The following is a 27,942-nucleotide window of genomic DNA, read 5'->3' as shown; positions in this document are numbered from 1 at the left end:
AAGTGGGAAAAACCCATTGTTTTTGTGGTTATGCACTGCGGATAGCTATGTCATATTCTGTAGGTTCATGGAAATATCGAAAACAATTGATGTTTGTGTCATGACTAATTTATCCTCCATTTTCCCTATATGCGTGTTTTTTTAATCAATAATGGCAAAATTGTTAATACAGGTTTATTTCTAATTTAATAATTTAAAATGTAATAATTTAATTTAATTTAGTTTATCCTCCATTTTCTTTATATGCGTGTTTTTTTAATCAATAATGGCAAAATTGTTTGATTTAGTTTTTAAATATTTTTTGTAAATTTGGTGAGACTATATATCAGCATGTTTAATATATCATCTTTATAAAGGTAGGGAATTAAACTAGTAACTTCACACCAAAAATATTTTAGAAGAAAGATTATCCAAAACCCAATGAATTAATTAATAAAAGTTTTAATGGACAAAAAAAGATAAAATTAATTAAATTATAAATTTATTTCAAATTGTAATTTTTAATTATTATAAAAATAATTAATATAAGAATGAAATATATAAATTTTTAAAATATGTAACAAAAAATATAATAAACAATAAAATATTGTTAATATGAATAACAATAGAGATTATATTTTTATATTTCTTAATTAAATTAGAAAAATTAGAAAAACCTAATTATTTTTAAAATATATTTAAATTATCTATTGAAAAATGAAAAATAAAATTGTTTTTAAAGTTTTAAATTATTTATAGTTGATGATGATGATGATGATGGTTAACGTCCACGGAGACCAAATAATGGTCTATCAGACCTAAAGAAACAAATTATTTATTTTGATTTAAGATTTTATTCCTATGCTCAAAAAGTTTGGAGAGAAGCCTCCCGAGCTCACTATAATTTTGACACATTGTAAAAGGCTAGGGAGGTCAGTATTGTAGCAAAGATTGTGAAACTGAGATCTAATGTGGTTATACGGGGGGCACTCTAAGAGGAAGTGGTTTTCATCCTCGATGTTCCTATTCTCACATATATGGCAGATCCTTTCTGTCCATGGCGTTTTAGGAACTGCCCAACAAACTGTTTCACTATGGAGCTCATGAGAATTCGTTCCAATCTATGCTATATTAATTTTCTTCTTTGAGCTAGTTAAAATAGAGAGATGATTTTGATCTTCTAGGGTGGGGTTGATGACCTTCTTATAATAACTTAATTTTCTTTTAGCCGTCAAGTCTTTCTCACACCACATTTTTTTTTGAACTTAGAAGTAACAATATCTTTAATGTTATTTATGTTTTGCAATGCATCATTTTCGTTGATCTCCCAATAGTTTAACCAGGCCCTTGTGTCTTTATGCCACCCTCGATTGAGCGTTAGGTGGTTTTGGCTAGAATTTAAAGCTAGCTTAGGAAGTCTATGATCGTCTATGTTACTGATTTTGTGCTTGTACAACAGAAACCTAAGCATAGCTAGGCTCTCAATAGGGAAATACCTGCTTCTATAAGGAGAATAGGATAGGGTGTATTACTTTTAATTTTTAGGTTATAAGTTATAAAACGCTTCTGGATTTGCTCAACCTTTCTCCATGATTCTCTGGAGATGCTGCAACCCCAAACTTCACAGCCTAAAGTTTCAAAGAGAAACTTCTTTTTATCCCACATTACAAGGTTTGCTATTTTACAATTATTTTATAATAAATATTTCGAAAAGATAAAATCTTACTTTTTACCTAAATATTAATAATTAAATTAAAATTATAAAATCTCTCCAAAACAAAAACAAACACAACAGTTAGCATAATGCCTAAATGTGTATGAAACAGAAATTCTGAAAAGACTACTAAAAATGGTTGCCACGGCCATTTACAATACAATGAAGAATTACCATAAGAAATGAAAGGTAAACAAATATTTTCGAAGAAGATCAAACTTGGCTGTAACCAGTTTCAAGACCAAACTCAAGTGTGCCAACTTTCCTGATTTCTTCTTTCATTTTTTATTTTTTCTGTTGTTATCCGTGGTCTCTTTCGCCAACTTCCGTACACTCTCCTTCAACTTTTTACATTCAAATATCCCCTTCAACTCTTCCAACGATGTCAACGACTCGAGACCCAGCAGCTCCTCTATTTCATTACACCCGCTGATGTCCAGTAGTCGAAGGTTTTTAAGACCAGGAAGACCATTTATTTTTTCCAACGCAGTACTGCCTTGCAACTCCAAGGATATTAGGGCTGTTGGCAGCGCTCCAAGCTCCACTAGTTGAGAACAAAAGCTGACGTTGAGATGTCGAAGGGCTGGACAAAAGCCTTTAGGAAATGATACTTTCTTTATTCTCGTCCCCTGCAGGTCGAAGTGTGTGAGTTGAGTAAGGTTACCCAGGCAAGCCGGCAGCATTTCGAATCTTAAACAGCTATTCAAGCTAATGTGCTGAACATTTCTTAAATCCACAACGGAGTCTGTGGGCATTTGAAAATCCGCACACCCAGACAACTCTAACTTCAAAGGTTCCTCCAATGCCAAAGGTGCCTGCAATGACCTCTTAGCATAAGTATTTTCAAATTATTATGAGTATAGGCTAGGTGCCTATTGAATATTGAGACATTAAGAAAATTTAAACACATTGGTTTAAAATAAATATGCCTATTTAATTTAATAATACATTTACAAACCAAACCAGAATGGTAATCATTTATATATTTTATTTTTTCTATTTTGGTATTATATTTATTTTATCTTAAAATTTAGTTAAATATATAAAATTTTATAGGTTAATTATTGGAATTTCTATAATTCAAATAGAATATTTTTTAAATATTAAATAAATATACTTCAAAAATATAATTTAATAATAAAAATATAATTTTATTAATTATTATATAATCACATTTACATATTGATCAGTTAAAAAATGTAAAAATATTTTTATAAATTTATTCATAACAATATTAATACATATTATAAACGTTGAAAGATTCTTTTTAAAAAACACATAAAGAAATTATAAATTTACTTGTTTACCAATTAGTGTGTTTCATCTTCAGGATGATGAACCACATTAGTTGGTGGATTAGACTTATAGTTTATTTATGTGATTTTGTGATTTTTACTGAAAGATCTCTCAATATTAATACATTTAAATTCAATTACGCATCTAAAATATGTAAAAAACAGAAATGAGAAAGTGAGTCAATAATTAACTTGACTCCTATATTTTATATTATTGCATTTAAATTGAATTTCTCAACTAAAATATGTGAAAAAGAGAAAGTCAATATAAGTCCTATATTTTGGATTTCTAAAATATTTAAAAAAACAGTTAAACCTAACTGAATTACAAATTTGTAAATATTAAAACTATTTAACATGACAAATTTAGAAATATTCAAAATATGCGAAAAGTATTCAAAATATGTAAAAAAAAAACAAAAGTGAGTCAAGGAAACTAGCTAATAGCTTTTGAAACATTACATACACCCACATTTACAGAGAGCAAAATCAAGTGATAAACCTCCTCTCAAAAAAGAGTACTCGCTCAGATCCAGGTAAACTTTTTTATGGAGCTCTTGAACTCTAAATCCTTCTCCTCTATAGACACAACAACATCCTGAGAATATTTCAACCGTGTTACTCATAAAAATTATGTAATCGCTCATAGATATTATGCTCACTAACTACAACTTTTTGTAATTTTTGACTTGCTCTACCGTGGCAAAACTACTATTAGTGGACTTTTCTGTAACTCCCTAAACAAATATGATTCTGCTTTTCTGTAACTCCCTAAACAAATATGATTCTAAAACAGAAGAACAAAGCTGAGAAGACAGGTACTCCTTTTTATAATATATTTTTCCTAAAAAAATAATTAATAAAGTGAAAATCAACCATTAACTTGTCTCCTCTGTTTTCAATTTCAAAAATATATAAAATTCAAAATCAATGAAGTGAAAATCAAATAATTAACTTAATTCCTACACCTTAGAGACACCTTAGATTTGGGCATTAATATGAGGATTGCAGATTTCTAAAATATCGAAAAACTAATTATCTGGAAAGAGAGTTCAATTCCTCACAATCAGATTCCCGGAGACACTCAGATTTCTAAGTTCAGCAATCAGATTTCCAAGATATTTAGAAATCTGGAATCGAACGTCTCCCCGGAAAACCCATAAACATAAATTTAAAATAAAAATACAAAATTTGCACGTACCGCAATTTCGCACTGCCACAATGTTTTCAATTGACCGCTGAACACTTGTATGGCTCTCAAATTCCTGATTCGAATCCAAGAAGGCAGGGAAGTGTACGGGCACTTCTTCCAGCAAAGCCATACAAGCTCATCCGAATTTCTGAGAAACGGGGATAAGCTTTCCAAACAATCACCTTCGGCCCTCAACAGGTGCAACTTGCTCATATCAACGGAAAAATGCTCCAAAGGGTTGCGGAATAAAATGCCAGATGTGCCTTGAACCATGTGAATCCCGCGCATCTGCATTTCCATTTGAAACTGTTAAAACAATATGGACATACTTGCAGAATTAAACCATATTGAAAAAATACTCGCGAAGTTTTCAGAACTCAAAACTCACAGACATTTCTATGCACATAACTTTGAAAATTAAACTCAAACACATACAGTTGGTTGGATAAACGCATTATGAAAAAGGTTTGTATATCTAAAAGAAGTACTAAATCTAATATTTTCAGCAATTCGGCTTCCTAGTTCTCTAAGTCTTTTTGATAAAGTTGCCCCCCGAGCACTTCGAGAGATAACGGGAATCCATCACACATCCAAAAACTTTGTAACCACTTCTTCAAATACGACACTCCTGAAAGGCATACATGCTGTTAAGGGATAAATTCCCCTAGGGTCTTGGGTCACTACCCTAGCAGAGCGGAGGTTATCTACAAAGAAAAACACACATTCCACACAGCCATGATGCTAATATAAACAAACTATACGAAGAGAGGTGCACCTGGAGGTCCTTCGTTTGGGAAGATCCAGCGAAGGTCCAACCCTCTTGGAGTTCCTTTTAGTCCTTCAACCTGCAAAACAATCAATTCCAGAAAGCACAACAGTATATTGACCAAGCATCATAAAGAAATCATAGGTAGTTAGTTATACAATTAAAACAACCATCCATATGTGAATCATAGCATTGATATCATAAACATGAAGAAGATTTGTATCAGGAACAAGACAAGTGTTTCTTTTATTATAGATAACTAAAGTACAGAAAGGAATGATTTCACCTGAGTCTTCCTTTCGCAGGCTCCAAGCGGAACCGTCCTCCGGATTCGTCCAGTCTCAAGCCTTCAACAAACTCCTTCCATGACTTACTCCAAGATATCTCAAGTAGTAGAAAGACATCATAACACAAGGAAACAAGGGTTTCTTGTAATGGGGGAAGTGCTGGAAGCACAAGGATCTTCAGACCTGGTCAGGGATAATCTCAGCAGAGTGATCTTTCTCTCTATCTTCTCCTCCTTTAGGCCTTCCCATTGAAGCCTTTTATACTTCTCCCAAAGTAGTTTTTTAGTTGGGAATTCGTTGGGAACAGTTGGGCCACGGGCACTAATAGGTAATCAACAGGTAAAACCTGTGATCTCCGCCCGAAATTAAGGAGATTTAATTTTTTTAAATGTTTTAAGACATATACGCGGGTTGGGTATACACAGACTTGCATACACACGCGTTTAGCTCAGGGAAATGTCGCATATAGGGAGTAAAACACTGTTTTTTAAATATTTGGATCGTCTAGAAAGAAGGGTTTCCCTAGGCCATGAGTGCAGCATCACAAACATCAAGAGTGAGATTTGGAGCTATAAGAGATGCCCCCTAATATATGAGGTCAAAAGGGGTATATGATGGCCGAAATATATTAAGCAAGTGCATGGAAAAGAAATCTGTCAAAAACTGAGAAGGACTTCACTAGAGTTCAGCCTGCCAAGCCACAAAAAGAGATCAGAAAGAAACACTGTCTGAGGCGGGCATACTCATGCTCAGAGAAAGTAAAGCATATTTGCATATCAAGTACAAGCGGATCCACTAAGTATACAAGTATAAACACTGGAAAATACATAATGGATCATCTGATCATGATCGAACAAGTACATGTCTGAATATCACATATAAGAATGTCAATGATGCTAAAGGATGAAGTGGATCACTGATATCAAAGACTGATCCCAAAAAGTACCAAATGAACATGATGGAGTAAGATGGTACCACACTGCAAACTTAGGTGCCAGCATATAGATTGTCGCCATGAATGACTGCAACATATAAGGTGGAGCAGTATCAACTAGTAGCAACAGGAGCTACTGTCAAGTGAACCAATGAATGCTGATGTAACCTGAGGTCTTCACCGACTGCCGTGGTACATTTCTACACCATGGGAATAAATTATTTGAAGTCGACCATGTGAGAAATCATTTGATTACCGGTCATTGATGTATACCGTTAACAAACGCGAGACTACTCACCAATAACGATAATGAGCGTCAAGGTACCCAGTACAATCTAACAAGTGTGAATAGATGAGCTGGAGTCGAACACCTATAAGAATCTATCGATCAGGAGACAATGATGGTTTCCCACTGTCGATAGCGAAGGATCTGCCACTAATGACTGCAAACCCCAAGGTACTGCCAAATGGACTCTAGATCTTTGCCCCAGAGCAATGAGTCGTAGTCGATAGGGAAAGATCCACTAGAAAGAAGGCATTAAGGCATCCTTCATCAATCTAGCGCGAGTGTAACCCGTAGGCCAATAATGTGGAGGGAATGGACGAAAAAAGATGTAGTAACCCGACCGAAGCATGTTCCGGCGTACACAAGATGTGCTAGCGCATGACAGAAACCCTCTGAACCAACCAATAATGAAAGCTGACACAGAGGCGAGGTATCCACCAATAGGGTCAAATGGAAACCAAGGTACTGCACAAATCCCAATGTGTGATAGTGTAGGCTGATGTCAAACACAAGGGAAACCACTCAGTCAAAGACCCATGATATTGATCGATGCTGAGCACAAGGTGACCTATCAATAATGAAAATAGGGCCAGGGTGTAGCTCTAGGCCTATCATCAGAGCAAGATGTTGTCGTCGATAAGGACAAGACCCGCCAGCAAGAAGTCAGTGGAGACCTTCTCAAATCAGAACGAGTAAAGAACCAATATAACTGATGTGATAATGGACAAGACACTGATAACCAGGGATGGCCGACTGAAAAATGATTCAAGAGACACCGCAGAGAGGTCGACTCAGGCTAACTTCCCTTGAACAAAAGCACGACTCAATGTGACTATCTGGCAACATATGATGACTCTGTATAAGCTCGTCATGCAGGAGGCACGAACGAACCCTCCATATGATTGGAAGAGATAACCAATCGGGGGAGAACTGACTCAATAACAAGGTTAAGGCATACCTAAGTCAAACTAAATCCCGCCCAAATAGAGGAGACTTTGTTTTGAGTGCTTTGTTCAAGGGTGACACGATTGACTCTAGCTGCCAACAATAAATGGAAATATTGTCCCGTTCCCACTCTTTTTGGAATATATAATTTTTTTGTCTTTTTCTTTAAGCTGGAAAAAGAATAAAAGAATGCTATAGTACAGTGGAAAGAACGAGTGTCGGTGAAACAGATGATCTAGTTCCTGGGATTGGAACAATCCTATGCTCAATGCAGGGAGGTGAAAACTGGTCAAAGACACTCAAAGGTGTATTCCTTACACGGATCAAGGTGTGTCAAGTTGCAGAAGTCACAAGCATGCAAGTTTGATTTTGCAGTCGACATGGTCAAAATTTGGCTTAAACACAAGTCCAAGTGAAGCCGGCTCAAGGCCAAAAGGTGCAAACAATCAAAATGCAATGCAATAGTACAACTCAACACAAAGGAGCCTCTAGGGTATAAGGCCAGAACGAAGCGAAGAATAAAAGGGGAATGAGTCTTCATTGCATAAGTCATGGCAGGACTACAGAGGACTCCCGAGCCTACTCAGATCGAAGCAGCATGGGAAACAAATTTCAATGAGGTGCTAACTACGATGCCCATGAAAAGGATGGCTCTACCATTGTGTCATGATTTAAAAATCAGCGAGTGAAGGTGGTTTACGAACCATAACACGATGGGATCGACCCTATGGCAAGTGTATCGACAAATGGAGGCTAGTATGCATAATGCAATGGAAAAATGGCTTCCCTAACCTTAATGCTAGTGAGAAAACGATACCTGCCATGACGGGTCAGCAGTCATGGAATCGTCTCGAAACTGTTGAAAAAGCATCCAAAATGTCCTGAAAAGGAAACCATTCTCGACATTCCAAGCTCCCAAGTTAAAAGTTAAATGAGACAAAACAAAATCAAAATTTGAAAAATTTTTGCATTTTCAAAGCTTATAAAATAGTTTTTTGACTCACCATTATCACCATTTGGTTTGAGAGCAAAGAAGTGGAGAAAAAGGAGTAAGTGTTGCCATTCGCCAAAATTGACCATTCAAATTGTCCCAAAATCACTAGGTAAACCTTAAACTTATCTTGCTTTCAATTGTGATTGGTTTTAGAATTTTTAATTTAAGTTTTACCGTTGAATTATTACCAAAAATTTTGTCACGGCGTATACGCGGGTTGAATATATGAAACCTGCGTATACGCAGGCTCTACACGCGACTGTGTGTAAAATGGACCTGTGTATACGCCGCGAAAACTTCAGACTAAAAAATCTAACGATCTAAATTCATTTTTTCTTCAGGATGCCAGTCACTTGGAGAGAAAGAGAGCATACCTTAGTAGATGATGAGGTTATGAACGATCCTAATGCTTTGGATGCCTTACGGGGATGTGGTTTGCTAAAGTTCTTTAAAATGCCAAATATGAAAGCAAACACTCGCCTGCTCGAAATGCTCATTCACTACTGGAGCATCGAGGATGACTCGTTTATGATTGACCAGATGCCACTCAAGATAGAGGTTGAAGACATTTATTTCATCACAGGCCTTTCCGGAGGGGAGAGGTGGTACATTCTATGGGAAGATCATGAGGTAGTCTCTCGATCGAGGACTATGTACATATATATTGCCCGGGACATCCAGAAAAGATTGGAAGTCAAATTCCAATCAAGCATGTGGAGAGTTTATCGTTGAGGATAATCCTGTTCACCATAGCTAGAGTGAACGGATCAGCTTCTTTGCACCAGGCATCACGGCTAGCCATGAGCTTGGCGGTAGACTGCCTCACCACCGTCTTTGATTGGTGCACTCCTCTTCTTGCAAACCTGAAAAGCCAGCTTACTTCTATCAAGAAGGGACAGACCAAAAACTTCAGATATGGAACTATCTTGTGCTCTTTTTTCTTTGAGAGGGTCCCTGCACTTCGTCCTAGAGTATCGGTTTTGATCAGCACCCCACGAGATCCACGAATGGGCAGGTGGGCTGACTTGATGAAACGTCTAGGAGGTGGGGACGTCCCACGGACTGCATTCGACGATGTCTTCTTCTCCTGGTGGGAGTAGCAGATGACTACCCTTATGCTGGGTTGGACTTCCGAGGAGATCCCGATCCAGTATTACCACCGATCGCAGCATGGGGCGACATAGGTAAGTTTTTTTGATTTTATGATTTTTTTATGATTTTTCAAATATAGTAATGAATTTTGAAAAATATTTTTGATAGGATTCAAATGACTAATATGATGATCATGTTCCAAATATTGGGTCGGTGCGACCAAATGGGTTCCTACGGCATGGACGTTGCGGCCGAGGGGCCGAAGAGGCAGCTGCAGACACAGAGCGACTTTTAAACACAGTTCAACAGCACTTGGTGAGACTAACTCATCAAGTATCGATGGAGGCCGTAGAGGATCTCCCTATAGATATGCAGTGTCATGTGGTTGGCATGCCACGAGACTGGGTTTGCACTCTTAGGTGTGTGGCCAAAGCAGTAGTTGCCTACTTAGCCGCTCATCCTGAGCTGGGGCATTAGATGTACTAGACATGACTATGGGCATTTGAGTCCCAATTTTGTATATTATTTTGGACACACTTATGTACAGTCGAGATGTTTTATGATATATATATACAGTTCGACTTTTTGATGCTTGATTTTATTGTGATGAATGATTGATGTCCCAGTCTAATTCTTGATTAGCAATAGAATCAGCTAACCAATTATGAGATCTTGGAATGTGAAAATAATTAATGTAAGTAAATGATCTTTGCAACAACCTCACCCTTAAACACTGGCGATATAAACATGGATCCCTTCCCCTATAAATTTTATTCAATTGCGACACTATCAATTGTGAATCAAGATAGACTACCAACGAATTGATTTCATAAGAAATTGCTTCGGATAGTAAATTAATGACGGCAGTATACTCAGCCATATTATTTGAAGCGAGACCAATGCATACTCCCCTTGACACCATCAATTGACCAGTTGGATAGTAGATTACCCAAGCTGCGGAAGCAAGGTTCCGAGTGTGCCGACTAGCACCATCGACGAATCCAAAATAGACCAAGTCATCCATCAACACCTACCACAGCAGACCAAAAAGTGTCGATATCAAAAAACTCTCGATGCGATATGTACAAATATACAAAATGTACAAAGAAGCCATTGCCTAGCTGCTACTTAAGCAAAGTACTTCTTGAGGTAGAGCCTGTTTCGGGGCTCTGCCAACTTGTTTCCTTCAAAATCGATTAACTCATATGCCCCTTTTTCTAAAACTCGTTTAATTATAAAGGGACCATACCACATAGGCTTGAACTTGCCTGCCCCCAAGGCATCCTTATCTTGGTCATAGACCAAGACAAGGTCGCCTTCAGAAAAGACTCGAGGATGGACAACTTTATCGTACTGAGTTTTAACCCTTTTCTTATGAGCCTCATTGATTGTGGCAGCATCTCGACGCTACTCATCGAGATGTTCCAAATGAAGAAGGCACTCCTCAAGACCAGAGGTCTCAGGAAGGAGCTCAATAGTTAACTTAAGAGATGGAATTTCACATTCAACAGGAAAGATAGATTCCATCCCATAAACTAACTGAAAAGGTGTAAAACCTATAGCAATCTTTACGGAGGTTCGGTATGCCCAAAGAGCCGAATACAACATAAGATGCCAATTGGACTGATTTTTGTCGATCGTCCTTTGCAGGATCATCTTAAGGGTTTTTTTCACTGCCTCGACCTGTCCATTGGCCTGAGGATAATATGGAGATGAGTGCTCCTGCCGGAAACCCAATTTAAGAGCCAATTCAGACATTAGTTGGTTCTGGAAATGATTGCCATGGTTAGTGACAATCTCTCTTGGGATACCGAACCTTGAGATAATCTAATTAAAAAGGAACAATGCCACTGTTTCACTATCGTTTTTATAAGTGGGCATGGCCTTAGCCCACTTCGTGAAGTAGTCTACAGCCACGATAATGTACTTGTGATTTGCTGCTGAAGGCAGATTACAAGTTGTAAAATCAATACCCCACTTAGTAAAAGGACCGACAGTGACAACGGGGAAAAGAGGAGCTGGATGTGCGCGCATCTTCCGAGTATAGATTTGACAGGGGTGACAGCGTTTGACTGCTTCAACACAATCTTTGAAGAGCAAAGGCCAAAAATAGCCAGCATGCAAGATACGTTGGGCTGTAGCAAGCCCTAAAAGATGACCACCACAAGCTCCACTGTGGCAATCATTAAGCATTGACTCTGCTTCCTCTAGGGTTAAACAATGCCGAAGGATTGAATCAACCCCTCGATGGTATAATGTGTCACCAATGATGATGTAGTTCTTAGTCAGGTGACGTAATTTTCAACGTTCATCCTTAAAGAAAGTAGAGGGGAACTTCGAAGTCTGGAGATAGATAATGATATCTCCATACCAAGGGTCAAGTGAAGAGATGAGGAATAAATGTTCGTCGAGAAAACTTTTCTCATAAACAGTATCCTCTCCACAAGGCAACTTGGAAATTAGCTCGGCAAAAACCATAGATTTCTTAGACTTGGCAAACAAGAACTCAAGATCGAATTCTTGTACAATGACTATCCATCGATTATATTTGCCCCCAATCACTTTCCTACTGAGGACAAATTGAAATGGATTGACCATCGCTAAGACAAAAGTTTTGTGTAGCAAGATATAATGGCAGAGCCGCTGAACAGCATGGACAACTGCCAAGGCCAACTTTTCAACAGGAGAATAGCGAATTTCAGGACCTATTAAGCCTTGGCTCAAATAATAAATCACATGCTCCATGAGAGCATCATCTTCTTGAATGAGAACCATACCTATGGTTGATTCTGCTGCAACGAGATATAAAAGGAAATCCCTGCCATAATCCGGTGGACTCAAAATCAGGGCAACAACTAATGCCTTTTTCAAGGCATCGAACAATCGTTGCGCAAAGTCATCCCACACATATGGAACTCCTTTACGTGACAAACACATAAATCCGTTAGTAATCTCGGCATAGTTCGCTATAAACCTTCTTAAGAAATTAGCTTTCCCTTGAAGACTTTGAAGTTGTCGAATTGAAGACGGGGGAGGCAACTAAATTATTGCCTCTACCTTGAAGGGATCAACTCGAATCCCTTCATTTGACACAATGAACCCTAATAACCAACTAGATGTAACCGCGAAAATGCACTTATTGGGATTCAATCGGATCTTGTAAAATCGACGTCGCTCAAAAACTAATCGAAGGTGACTAGGGTGATCAATTCTCTTTCAAGAATGAGCAGCTAGATCGTCCAAGTATGCTTCGATGATATGTTTAATGTCATGGAAAGCATATGACATGGCCTGCTGGAAAGTATCTCCAGCATTTTTAAGACCAAAAGGCATCTTTCTGTATGCAAAGGTACCCTAGGGACATATAAAAGTTGTCTTATGCTGATCTTCAGGACAGATAGAGATCTGATTATAATCGGAAAAACCATCCATGAAGGAGAAAATCTCATTGCCCGCACATTCATCAATAATCTGATCAATAAATGGTGTGGGGTAATTATCTTTGGGACAAGCTTTGTTTAGGTCCCTAAAGTCGATGCATACTCGGATTGTTCCTTGCTTTTTATCCACAGGGACTGGATTAGAAACCCAATCGGTAAGAGGAACAAGGTATATGAAACCCGCCTTGAGCAGCTTCTCTACTTCAGCTTTAATGGCTGCTGCTTTCCTAGGATTAACTGGCTGAAGCTTTTGACGAATCGGTTTGGCGTTTCCATACGTCTTGATCTCATGTTGAACTATAGATGGATCATTTCCAGGCATTTCTTCATAAGACCAAGCAAATACATCTTGAAACTCCTTAAAAAGGTCGGTGTAAATTTGAATTTCTTTAGGGGAACATTTGGCTCCGATGAAGAGATTCGCGATCACTCTAGGGTTCCTAGAGATGTTTATAGATATCATTTTTGAAATCACCAACATATTACCTTTGGCACGAAAGTGTGTTGAAGCCAAAGGATTTGATATCGTACAAACATCACTAGTAAAGAGCTCGAAGAACCTAGATTCTACTTCCTACAACGGAGGAAGAAAATATGAACGATGGTGTAAGTCTTCCCAAGGTCGATCTACACCCATCATTACTTCTAGGATTGCTTCTTCAGAAGGTAAAACCGTATCTAAGCAGTCCATAGCGGAGGTAGAATCAAGGGTCCAGGCCGGGGCCACATCACCATCTAGCTCCTCCTTAGAGAAAGGAGTAGAGTGGTTGTCTGCAGAGTTGACGATAGACTGATATCTAAGCTCTGCTGCAGACATAGGGAATGCCATTCCACCAACTTGTCCTTCAGCTAATGTGGTCGTAGGTGAAGGCAAGGTCCAAGGGTCTGAAAAATAATGAGTTTGGAAGAACTCTTCTCGTGAGGACTCCTTGAATGATGAAACGACATTGATTCTAGCGATAGGAGAGGGAAAATCAAAGGTACCCATCAATGAAGAATACATCCCAACTCCTAGATTCTCAGTAGGCAGACAAGGGTTATCCACTAAAGGAATGGTAGAATCCGAAGTTGCTCGAGGATCAACTGGACAGTAATCCAATTGATCAACCTTGACGATTTTCCCTTCATGAGGAAAGCAAATGACACGAAACAAAGTCAAAACAACGGCATCCATTTCGTATACCTAGTTCCTTCCTAAGAGGAGATTGTAATCTAGGTTAGCATCAATGACTTCTACTTTGATATTGACGACCTTCCCCCCAACACATATGGGAAAGGTCGGGATAATCCCATGCGGTTTATGAGAATTCCCATCAAATGAAGTCAAGAGGGTAGGTGAAGGAATAGCCGAAGGCGATCCAATGGCCTTCCAACATGACATCAACATGACGCATGTGGAAGCTCCTTCATCAATAACGGTATGAAAAATGTTAATTTTCTGGTATGTAGACTTTATTTGAAAAGCCATGTGATGAGGGAGTCGCTTTTTGACATTAAGCATGTCGAAAGTGAGCACTAAAGAGTTATTTGGATCAACTGCCCCTATCGCCGAAAGCAAAGCACTTCGTTGAGCTGGACATGACTAGAGAACCTCTAAAGCAGACATAGCACATGGACTTTAAGCCAGATCCTCAACAATTGAGTAATTCTGGGCGGCCCTATCATTTGGATTGATAGTCGCGCGTTTAGCGGAACCTTTCGGTATCCGTGGTATAGTCTTGACAGGGGGTCGCTCAATATAAAGGTCAGTATTTCCGGGAGCAGCTTTGTCCTTGGATGTTTCGGCTTCACTGTAATCACGCGACCGAGTGGCCACATGGACATTAGAACCCATCATGAAAACATTTGATGATTTTTCCCCTTCCTGGTTGCCCCCTGCAGAGGTACTAAGATTTGAACTTGTGCCAGCAAGCAGTTGCTGCCCTTGGGGAAAAAGGTTGGTTAACACAGCTTGAGAACTAGAAGTCCCTCGCTGCCCTAAAAAGTGCTGAGCATCTTGAATCTTTGGGTAGAGATGAGTTAAATGGTCTCCACTGCATAACTTGCATGGAAACTTGACTTTCATTCTAGACTCATTTCCACCACCACCAGCATTATTGCCAGATTTATTTGCATCAGGCTTCCCATCTTGACTCTTTTTCTTACCTCGTCCTTTCTTTTTCCCATTGGAATTTTTATTTCCTTTTGGATTGGCAGATTGGACAGCATTAACTGAAGAGGGTTGGGAAGACGAAGGGTTAGACGATGTGACCTGATTGTTAGTAGCAGTTTGCAAGAATAATTGATGCAATTGGCTCAACAGGTTCACTGCATTTGTGTCTACCGATCCAATGATACCATCCACATGGGGACCTGGCTTCGACTTGGCTATATCAACCTTATTCCCGAGAGCATCAAGAAAGATTTTTTGTAGAATCCCAGACTGAGAATAAATAAATTCTAATTGATGGGCCCTAAAAATGGCTTGCTCCTCAGAATAGACTCCAGACAGGGAGACATCCTTAGAGATTTCAGGTTGTAAATATTTCAAAAACCATTCGAGACAGTATTCTGGAGGGATTTCGGCTTTAATGAGCCTCTTTCTTCGTCTCCATTCCTGAATGTGATCATAAATGTGAGTTGTCGTATCCTGACGAAAATTGGCCAGAAGTTCAATTCCAGCATCATAACGGACAGGCAACTGGAAATGATTTAGAAAAATATTAGCTAAGTCAGCGAAAGATGTAAAGCTTCCCCCTGGCAACTCTATATACCACTTGGCTGTATTACCAGTCAAGGTGCGTTGAAAAACTCTCAACCTAACCGAGTCATCGATAAGGGAGTTTGATGAGCACCACAAATGGAATGTGGTCACATGGTCGCCCAGGTCTTCACTGCCCTTTCCCTCGAACTTTGGAATGTTCGAAGGGAGTTTGGTTGGGACTGGAGGCCAGGCCGAATTTTATTTGATTGGATCGTTTGTTAATTTCGTGAGATCTGGCAAGTTCAACGTTGCCAGAAAAGGGAGCCTAGGAGGACCTTGGGGATTCCACCCAGACTGGGCGGAGCTCCCAAAGTTCTGAAAAGATTGGCTTGGATTTTGGAAGGCACCAAGCTGCCCGAAGTAACCAGCAGAACCAGCTGAACCAAAAGGCGGACCTTGTGATCCAGTAAAACTTGGAGTTTGACCAATTCCGGCCAAAAAGCCTCCATAATCGGCGAAGCTCCCTCCTAAAGGATTATAAGGAGTTGATAACCCTTGATAAGGATTCCAAGCAGAAGCTAAGGGAGGAATACTTCAAAATGAACTAACTGTGGAGTACGGCCTATTCCCTTGTTGGCTGAAAATCAGATTCCCAGTTCCCATGCCACTAACCGCAGGGTTAGTCCAACCTTGAAAAGGATTGCTGCTTTGTCCTGTAGAAGAAAAAGGCATAGATCCTATCGTCGGGTTGGAATGTGGTATATGACCACTTCCAAAAGGAAAACCCTGAAATGAAGCTGACCCACCCATCATGGATGTGGAGGCACTAAACGGAACTGACGGAATACCCTGTGAATGGGTGCCAAACGGGAAGAATCTAGAACTAAAAGCATTGGCTTGGGAATTTCCACTCGTAGAAGGAATGGAGGTAGACCCAACTAAGGATGTGCTAGCAAAAGACCCAAATAAAGATGCAGAGGGGATGGAAATAGTTCCTCCCCCTTGTACTGATGTTGGAGTCTGCATAGTTGTAGCACTTGTGGTAGAAGCCATGCTTCCAGTAGTGGCCATCGATGGTAAGTGCGTAATATGACCTGGACTTGACGGTCTATGCGTTGGAGTCCCAACGTATTGTAATACGTCTGGATAGTTAGATGGTAGGGGAGAATTCAGAGCCACTAACGACTCTGGGAGTTCTTCTACCTCAATGTTATCTTCTGATTGAAAGAGAACTCGAGAAAGAACTGGAGTGTTCCTCTCTAGTTCTGCGGAAGTACCAGGCCTATGTTGAACACTAATGCCCCCGAGAGGAGGATCAATCCTTGATGCGTCAGCTACCACGGGATGAAACCCACCGGCAGTATTACCTCTGTGCCTTCTAGGAGAAGGCTCTAAACTTGGTGGTGAAAGACCACGAAGTCTTCGAGACCGTCTAGGTGATCGGTCAGCCACTTTGAATTTTTTATTAAGATCTAATTAAAGACTCAAGAAAAAATGAAATCTAGGCCAACTAAGAGCACAGAGCACACACTAAAAAGTCCCTAAAAGATGTCAGCCAGTCAAACAACTTTCAAGTATTTCCGCTCCGGGTGATGAGGATCGGACACCAAAATACAGGAAAGTGAAGTAAGGGGCCTTCCGAAGATAGTATGGGATAATGACAGCCCAGTCCTACCAGCGAAGGTAATAGAGGAAGTTACGCTGACCTCCTAACAACAGCCTGCACCGGTGCAAGCCCCCAAGCTTCGCAAGGGTGCCCTCCAGTAGTACCATTGAGAGTGATACAATGTCAACCTTAGGTGCCACGAGATTCCCCTCCGCAGCCACCTATGTAGATCCCTAGGAGTAGCAACTAAGGTTACCAACTCGTGTCAGAAGCCAGGTGGAACAGTCTTGAGGTAAGATCCGACAAGTAGGAGAGGGGGTATCTCTCTTCCTTATCTTCAAAAACCCTTGTGCTTAACTCCCAGATCTGGAGCTTTCCTGGTCTTCCTAATGCTATTGGATTTTCACTCACTATTCAGACTCCTATGTTTGACAGTTTAAATGGCCTTGGAGATTTTTCTCTCCACTCGCCTAATCCAAGGCCCTAAAATATCCTAAAACTTGTTGGTGTGTCTAACTTGACAATTATAAAAAGTTCTAGTGTATTTTAGTTAGCGCTTGTTTTTAAATGGGTTGTTCTTTAAGTCAAGGGATAAGCGGAAGTGAAACTTGTGGTGTTTTGATGCAAAAGAAATTAATAAAAACCAAACTATATGCAAATGCACTTGTTTTGTTCTTCGATGAAAGAAATTTCTACTAGGTTCTAAGGAACTTCTAAGAAAGCAATAAATTCTTCTTTTCTTTTATTTTACTTAAGCTTCACACTCAAAAAAATTAGCAAAACTATGGATGCCCTAAAAAGATGCACAAATTTATCCTAATGCAATGAGTACATGCTGATGCAAAACTTAAGACTACTCTAAATCAAGAAATCAAAGTAACTTGTTTATCAATTTTAATTTTCCACTTAAGATGTTTAGATAGAATATAAGTTGCTAATGCTCATTTTCGTCCAAAAACTAAAAGCAAGTTTCAAGACAAACAAAAGTGCACTTTCACTCGCAAAAGGACACTAAATTCAAACCAGGCCAAAGAAAGCAAAAACCAAGTTTTCAAGAAGTTTTCTTCAAAAGCAAAACCAAAAATGACTTTTCAAAAGTGCTCCAACTAAGACTGAAACTTTATGATTGAAGAATAGGCAAAAAAACACTTTGCAAGTTTACAAAACAAACGGGTGAAAACTCCACAAAAAGTGTGTTTTAAGATGCTCTTAACAATCAGAAAGCAGTCCAAAAAGCTTGGTGACAGTGATCAAAAAATCAAGAAAGAGAACTCTCAAAACTGTCGCACAACAACTTTCAAAAAGCAAGAAAGTAAATGGTCATAAAGATGCAGTTTTGACATGTAAACGAAAAGATCACCAAAACAAGATTTTCCACAAAGATTGAGACTAATCTTTCTATCCTGGAAGACTAGAATAGCCAAGATTCCCAGAAAGAAATCTTGTGTGTTTAAACAAAAAGTGATGACACTTGCAACAAAACAAAATAAGACCAATACTCTCTACAACCGGAGAGAATTTTAAATCACGAACTTGCTGTAGAAATAAAGACTAACATATAAAAGTAACTGTTCAAGACAGACTTAGACCAGTAGACAGATCTTTAGAAACAAAAATATTTGAAAAATATTGAAAATTTTTAGGGTATACGTGACTGTGTTGATGCACATCTACGTGAATACACTATTAATCTTAAGGAAACCTGCGTATACGTGGGTTCACTTAAGGAAACATGCGTATATACACTTCTATAAACTGGAAAAACAATGTATATAAAAGATTACAAGAAAAAACAAAAAACAGTCTGAAGAAATTGATCAACTTACAATTCAAGTTCCTACAGGAACAGACTACACAGTCACAGCAAGCAAATAAACAGCTAAGCCGTGATTGGCTTGAACAAAACCAAACTAGGAACAACAATATTGTTGTCCCTAGTGGAGTCGCCAATTCTGTTAAGGGATAAATTCCCCTAGGGTCTTGGGTCACTACCCTAGCAGAGCGGAGGTTATCTACAAAGAAAAACACACATTCCACACAGCCATGATGCTAATATAAACAAACTATACAAAGAGAGGTGCACCTAGGGGTCCTTCGTTTGGGAAGATCCAGCCAGGGTCCAAACCCTCTTGGAGTTCCTTTTAGTCCTTCAACCTGTAAAACAATCAATTCCAGAAAGCACAACAATATATTGACCAAGCATCATAAAGAAATCATCTTCATAGCATATTGAAAGGTAGTTAGTTATACAATTAAAACAACCATCCATATGTGAATCATAGCATTGATATCATAAACATGAAGAAGATTTGTATCAGGAACAAGACAAGTGTTTCTTTTATTATAGATAACTAAAGTATAGAAAGGAATGATTTCACCTAAGTCTTCCTTTCGCAGGCTCTAAGCGGAACCGTCCTCCGGATTCGTCTAGTCTCAAGCCTTCAACAAACTCCTTCCATGACTTACTCCAAGATATCTCAAGTAGTGGAAAGACATCATAACACAAGGAAACAAGGGTTTCCTGTAATGGGGGAAGTGCTGGAAGCACAAGGACCTTCAGACCTGGTCAGGGATAATCTCAGCAGAGTGATCTTTCTCTCTATCTTCTCCTCCTTTAGGCCTTCCCATTGAAGCCTTTTATACTTCTCCCAAAGTATTTTTTTAGTTGGGAATTCGTTGGGAGCAGTTGGGCCACGGGAACTAATAGGTAATCAACAAGTAAAACCCGTGATCTCTGCCCGAAATTAAGGAGATTTAATTTTTTTAAGTGTTTTAAGACATATACACGGGTTGGGTGTACACAGACCCGCGTACACATGCGTTTAGCTCAGGGAAATGTTGTTTATAGGGAGTAAAAAACTGTTTTTTAAATATTTGGACCAGGTCTGGAAGGAGGGGTTTCCTTAGGCCATGAGTGCAACATCACAAACATCAAGAGTGAGATTTGGAGCTATAACACATGAAAAAAAGGCTTTGTGACTTTTCTTTGTCGAGCCCTAATAGCTTGTAAATGGACAAGACTCCATTACTTGAAAGAAAATCTCTATTGCGAGATGTAAGTATGATTAAGTTATCAGAAATAAGGGCTTCCTTTAGAGGTGAAAACAATGCTTTTAACCGCTCGGCATCATCAATATCCTCCAAAATTATGAGAGCTTTAAAACCCACGAGATGACGAGAAAGCACTGATATACCTTCAGCAATGTTACTTACTCTCAGATCCTGTGAAGTCAAACCTTGGTGGAGTTTATTCTGCAAGGTAAGTGAAGAAGTTTTGACTCTCACATCTCCTAGAAAACAAGACTAATGGTAGGCTAGCCTGTTGCAGTTAAAGTACTCTAAAGCCAAGGTTTTCTTCCCTACACCGCCAGAACCCACAAGCCCCACAACCTTGGTCTTCCCGCCGTGTCGTTGCTACAGCATCACTGTTTTCTCAAAATCTTGTAGCTTTTCATCCAAACCAGTTGGATATCTAGCCACATACAAGTGTGGTTTTCTAACATTTTCCTCGACCACTTGAACTACCACATTCACGAGCTCGCCTTCATCTCTAGTTAATCACAACAAAACAAACTAGAAATGAGTACTAAAAGAAAAAAGCTTCATTTATCAATACAACCTATTTATTTACGACGCTTATACTAAAAGTTCTAACACGAAAAACTATAATAGACAGTGATACTAAAAGTTCTAACCGATTATACGCCTCCAACTCCAAGCCGCTTAATGTTGAAACATCAGACAGTGCTTGTTTCCAAGCTACAATTGTTTCTTGGCTACATCTGATTTTCTTTACATGATTTCGGAATGCTTTATCATAGACTCCATTGTTTGCCCCAGAGAACCCAATAAATCTCAGGATGTAACCCAACGGGCACCAAAGAAATTCCAAGATTTGATCCATCAGTCCATGTCTGCCCTCATCCATCCTAATCCGTAGATCAGAAGGCTTAACATTATAAAAGACTGGAATAATTGTAGCATTTGACTCCTGCATCTTCACAAGTTCATCTAGACACCATCTCGATTCCACGTATCTTGGAGAGAAAATGGCTATATGAACAGAGGATGTTGCAATAGCTCCTAAAATTTGAGAATCTAAGCGGTCTCCAACCTGCATTTCTTCTCGGTCCAGAAAGACTCTAAAGCCATGGTCATAAAGACGATAGTAGAGATGGCTGGCTAAAGTGTTCTTCACATCAAGCCCGCGATGATTTATAAACACTTTGTAATTGGAATTGGAACTGGTGCTAGGAGATGCAGCCATAGGAGTGGAGGTAGAGGAAGAGGGAGTGACTGTGCAATGTCGAGGGAGTTCTGTTAGATCGACCATTAATTAATGGGATACAGACAAATAAGATGATGAAGATTTAGGTAACCTGATCAAGAAGTAGAAGGTATTTCCGGTCTCCTCAATCTAAAGCGTACAACCTTCCAAACCACTACTCTATGCTATGCCCCAGGTACAAGTCTCTAGAAGGGATTTCCTGTCTCGTCTATCTAACGCGTGCAATCTTCCAAGCCTAGTTTTATGCCTCGGGTACTCGTGTCGCTCTTATTTATAGATGTAGAGACTACTTAACCCATTAAAGCCCTCAACTTTATGTAGATTTCTGATTCTCTGGATATTCCGCAATCAGATGGAGCCGTTGACTTTTTATATATTTTTGATTCTCTAGATATTCCGCAATCAGACGGAGCCGTTGACTTTTTGTATATTTCTGATTCTCTGGATATTCCACAATTATACGAATATGTGTGCTGTCAATAATTGCCTACTCCTATGTCAAATATTTCGAGAATCATCAATCAATATATATAATAAGGTATTTGGAGAATCAACAATCAATATATATAAAAACACCTTATTGAAGTTGGGTTCAGTCAGGTTGGTATATCACAGCTGTCATGCATTTTCATATTTATTTTCTATGGCTTTTTCATGGCGTAATGTATATTTGGTAATTTTATGTGAGTTGTAAATTAGTTTAAAAAATTTAAGTCTTGAATTACACGGCTAGAATATTTTTTTTTAAACTAGTGTAGTTTTATTTTAATTTTGAATCTAAAATATTATTTTCTTCTCAACTGGTCTATATTTATTAAGTGCTAAGAGCTATTCAATGTTATGATATCTAAGTTTTTTTTAAAAGGAGTTTGCAACTTAGAATTAAAACTTACAATAGTATATTAGTAGATTGAGTTTGTTGGTTGGATTGGATTGTTGAGATATTCTCTCAATAATAATTTCTTACTTTGGAATTTGTTGGATCTCATAAGCACTATATAGTTGGGATGTATTTTGGTTTTCTAATGTAATATATGAATATTGTTTTTGTGTTTAATTTGTATACCATGTTTGCTACTCAAAAAAATTATTTGGTATCAAAGTCAGTTCTAATGTAACTCCCTCATGGGAGAGCCGGGAAGATATAAAACCATGATATTTAATCCTCCTCTAATATAAGTAGATTATTATATGAGACTGGATTGTGTATTGTTTTTGGGAAGATTTCCATGTGTGTGTTTTTTTGTTCTATATCTAGATCTAATTTTTGTGTGTAAATTTGGAGTGTAAGCAAAAGTTCTCAGTTGAAAGTATTGAACCGTGTTGTTGTCAAAGTGTAAACCAGAAGCAAGGCAGTGTGAAAATTGCGTAGTATATATTGCTACTTACTTGTTCACTAACGACCAATCTCATCATGGAATTGGAGAAGGACTCATTTATTGAATCTCTCAAAGGCCCAAGCAAAGCTATTTCGTGATGCAACTCACATCGTCATATCAATTTAAGTTTCAAAATAAAAGCAAGACATTCACACACATAGTGAGATGAACATGGTGCATTCATATGGGCAACCATTTGTCATGTGTATTATAGGTGGGCAATAATAAGGGGAGAATTCCTAGCATCAAATGAAATGTGTTGGAGAAGTTGCTCCATGCTAAGTGAAAGGGAATCTCATAGATAAGTTGGATGACTTGAGAATTTTAGGAGAGGATACGCCTCACATTCACTCAGGATGTGGAAGATAGAACACCTATTCTTTCCTAGATGTTGGCTTCCATTATTGATTCAACAACAACCTCACATGGTTCATGCTCATATATTCTTGTGACTTCATTGAGATTCATGGCTTTGAGTTCAATTCCCACTAGCTGAAGAAGCCCTCTAAGGGCTTCGATTAACAGGAAAAATTAAAGACGAAAGCTCCTGGTCTTTAATGACTAAGGTCACTCTAGAGGTATCCCAGTGGATGCTGGATAGAATCAATATTTATCAACATCAACAAATTTATTTGTAAACACCACCAAATTTATCAAAGAGGAACTTCAACTAAAGGAAAATGATATAGTGGTCATTAATATGGGCATTGAGGGATGCGAACAACCCATTCTACATAGTCCAGTCAAATTATTATTTTTCGTTGATAGCGGAGACAACTTTTGGGAGGCTTCCAATCTTACCATGACATAGTGACATTTCATTTTTTGCTAACAAAAGATCGAACTTGAATGTAGATCGGAGGAAAAGAGGTTAGCCACATGATCATGACGAAGAATTCTATATAAGTGTCAATATTGTAAATTTATTTAATATTTGGAGTCAAATGTAATCACCCCTAGGCTATCAAGGTATGTTATAATTGAGCCACTAGGAGGGAAAGGGGTCCCATTCTTTTCGAGTGCATTTTTCTCCATAAATGAGCATAATAGCTAAGAGGGATTGGGAGAGAGCACACATAGAGGATTTGTACAATTTAGTAACCCATAGGACATAGACATTACTTCTTTATACTTGCAAACATTTTCTATAAATAGAAAGTGAGTAGAACGACCTCACCTTCGAGCTAGGTTTCCTCCCTAAAAGGTTACATGCGTTATTTCTTGTGTCAATTATGGTTTGTGAGTTTTTATTTCACTATTTTATATTCTTTGCATAATTATAATTTGTATTCATCCACAATAAACAATAATTTATAGATCTAGAAATATAAAGAGAAATACTCTCGTAGTGTACATTTCATATTTTTAAGTATAATTTTATCAACCTTTTTGTGATGAACTATTGAGTGGAATAGCCATGGAAATTTATTGATCATACAGGTATCAGAGTATGTTTCTTTAGGTATATTGTGGATATTTATAAAGGATATAGATCAAGTAAGCCAAAAGTGGTAATACCCTAGTCATGGATAACCCTCCTGATCATATAGAGGAGAGGTTTTCGTGGCTAGAAGCACAAGTTGCATATATAAACTGAAACGTGAAACTTATTTATGGAGGCCTTGACTAATAAGCTCGATCTATTCGAAGAATATGGGGGTTCTACATTAGAGGTCTGATTAGAGAACAAATAAGGAGATCAGGAAGAAACTGAGAATGAGCCCAAAAAACAACCCAAAATGGATCAACCCAATTTGAATTTCGTGAACCATTAACAATGTCTATTCAAAATGGAAGCGAAGTTTGATATAAATTTGTGTCAAGGTGAGATCGATTCTTTGAAGCTAAATCACTGCATAAAAAATAGAAGTTTATTTCAATGTTGATCATATAGAGGAATAATAGAAGATTTCATTTGCACAACTAAAATTAGAGGGTCATTCCTTGACCTGGTGGAGAAACAACATAGAGACTTTGAGGTTGGAGGGATATCCTCCGATGACTAAGTGGGAGGATTTTAAAACCCTCGTAAAGTCACAATTTTACCCTATTAGTTATGTATAAGACTAGTGGATCGGGTGGCAAACTTCATGAAGAAGCATGGGTAGAGTGTATAAGAGTACACCACAAAATTTAGAAATATGGCCATAATGTTGAGTATCTCCCAAAAGAACCCAAATGTAATCCTCAAGTATTTGGGGGGTCTATACAACGATCTGTGGAAGCCAATTATGTTTTTCAAGCCCGGATTCATGGATGAGGCTTGCATATAGGCACAATACCTGGAGAACATATGCTTAAATAAAGGGAAATCAAGTGGGTCAAAGAAAAATGAAAACTGGGACACTTCCAAGGAGGGGAAGAAGGAATGGAAAGAGGGAAAAGATACAAATATGGTGACAAAAACACACTAGCGCAAAGATTCAAAGAATGATGGTCATACAAAGGAAAAGTGTTGGATTCCAAATCTAGAGCTTAACCCGAAGAACAAAAAGAAAGATAAGAAGAAGAAGAATCTCACGGCCACTAATTCTAGCAACTAGGTTGAAAGAAGCTTGGATGTGGATGAGAATATCATTTGTACATTAATGGAAAAGGAGTTGAATTTGAATTTCCTTTAGAAACATGAGGAGAATGAAAAGGTCAGGCTCTTCCATATACACATACAAGTTAAAAAGACATCGATTGATGCTTTGTTTGACCCTGGATTGTAGGTGAATCTCATTGTAGCAGAGATGGTTAGCGAATTTAGATTGTATGTTTGTGATCATCCAAGCACATACCCATTGGGTTGAGTAAATAAGGATGCATAAATAAAGGTAACAAAAAAGTGCAAAATTAGATTTTCTATCAATGCCAACTTTATTGATGAAGTAGAACTAGATGTAGTTCCCCCTGACGTATGTGGGGTGGTGTTTGGGAGTCCCTGTATGTACATGAAGGATGAAATATTCATGTAGAGAGCCAACAATATCACTTTGTCAATGATGGAAAATAGTTCACTGTAAACCCGCACAAATGGAAGTCGAAATTTTCTTTGGTAAGTACCAATCAAGCCAAGAAACTAATCAAATCTAGCAAGAAGTATGTTTTACTATTTCTAAGAGAAATTTACTTTGTATAAGATTTAATGAGAGAAAATGCATCCTTGTAGGGGTGTACTAAGAAACAAAAATAGCAACTAGAAATGTTGCTATAGGAATATAAGGATTTGTTCCAAGAACCTAAAGGGATACCACCTAAGAAGGAAGTGGATAATGAGATCTAGCTATTTCCAAACTCCCCATTTCCAAAAATTGGGTTGTATAGATAGTTTGTTATAGAAGAAAGTGATGTGAAGAAATAGTTGTCATAACTACTGGAACAAGGTTTCAACTGAGTACATCACCATGTGGATCACCCATCGTCATTGTTACAAATAAAGATGGGACTTGGTGAATGTGTATAGATTACATGGCATTGATCAAAATCGTGCTAAAAAACAAGTTCCCCCTACCTAGAATAGATGATATCATGGATCAATTTTATCAACCGAAATACCTCACCAAATATGGAATTAAAGTGTAGATATCACTAGGTTGGAGTCAGAGAAGAAGATACCTGGAAGAACACCTTAAAAGCTAGGAAATGTTTGTATGAGTGGTTAGTCATGGAATTTGGCCTATGCAATGCGCTAGCAATGCTTATGAAACAAATGAATGATATTGTTACCGGGAATAGTGTCTATGCAGAGTTTCTAATCCCACTAAGGCTGGTAGCTACCTTAGAAACAAACAAACTAAAACCACTCTAGTTTTCCTTTATGAGAAATAGATGAGAGAAGAATAAAGGAGACCAACCTCTGTCTTGCGCTTGGTTCCTTGTTTGGTTCCTCTCCCTTCTGATAGATATTTTGCTACGCGCTTCCTTGTCTAGCCAACTTCACAAGGCACCTGTAGAATCAAAGCAGCATAATACTATCCAAGAACATAGATCTATTATCATAAACAATATAGGATCAGATGTAAATTGACCATACAAATGCATAAAACATAAATCATACAAGAGTATGGAGGAAAACTTGAATAGATTTATTGATAATCAAGAAAGAGCCAAGAGAATTACAACCAATTGTTCTAACCCAGCATCATCCTCTCAGCAAGAAGCCCTTCTTCACCTCATGAAAAGCTTAGATCACCCAACACTATGATATTGCACCAAGAAACTAGCAACACTTCCTTACAAGATGCAAAATTCCAGCCCCTGGATCTCTACGATGAGGGATCCATATATAGATGTTTGCAAGGGGTGTGAGTCAGCTTTTAAGTTTTGATTAGTGTCTTCTCTCTGATAGTTCTTGATTCTACTTGGAGATTGATGATCTCTTACTCATCCCTGGTCGAATTGAGAGAGGCAAGTGTCACAGGAGAAGTTTCTGGAAGTTTCCATGCTTCTCCACCTTGCGGATTGACCCTGCCATTTGTCCCTTCTCACCCATCGCACCCCATAGAAGGGCTTTTTGAAATGCATCGCACCTATTGTGTGTATTTAGGTGGGATGCAACACACTTTTCCTATGGAGCAAGTGAAATGGTCTAGTTTTGACTAGTTCTGAGTAGTTTTTCATGGAGAACTTCTGGGAGAATATGTAATCAGTTGACCTTGTTCTTTTAGGGGTCGGAACAACACTTTTAGGGACTTAAGAGCCCTTGGTTTATTGACATTTATGATTGGGGTTGCAGTGCCCAAAAATGTCTATAACAGTTGCCCCCTAAAGCATGAGGTCGTTAATTTGTTGATGTCGGGTGAAATGCTTTATCATGAGGATGTGAAGTTCTTTCAAGCTGGAAGGAGACCTGTAATAAGATACAATACAATACATTATCTTCATAATATTTTCATGATCTAGCTGAGGCGGGCATTCCCATGCTCAGCTTTATAAATTCATTTTCATGTACATAGGACAGACAATCGTCTGAGTGTACACTGATGATTCTGGTAGAGCCATCATCCCTTGGATTGGATGATTATCTATGCAGCAATGATGTACATTTGATGTCTTTATTTTCCTGAATCGCAGCCCG

This window comes from Pinus tabuliformis, chromosome 1_1 (assembly GCF_031772625.1).
Source record: "Pinus tabuliformis cultivar Carrire ecotype Pingquan chromosome 1_1, CPIR1, whole genome shotgun sequence".
NCBI classification, from domain to species: domain Eukaryota; kingdom Viridiplantae; phylum Streptophyta; class Pinopsida; order Pinales; family Pinaceae; genus Pinus; species Pinus tabuliformis.
The sequence above is the reverse complement of the archived record's forward strand: the minus strand, read 5'-3'. Positions refer to the sequence as shown.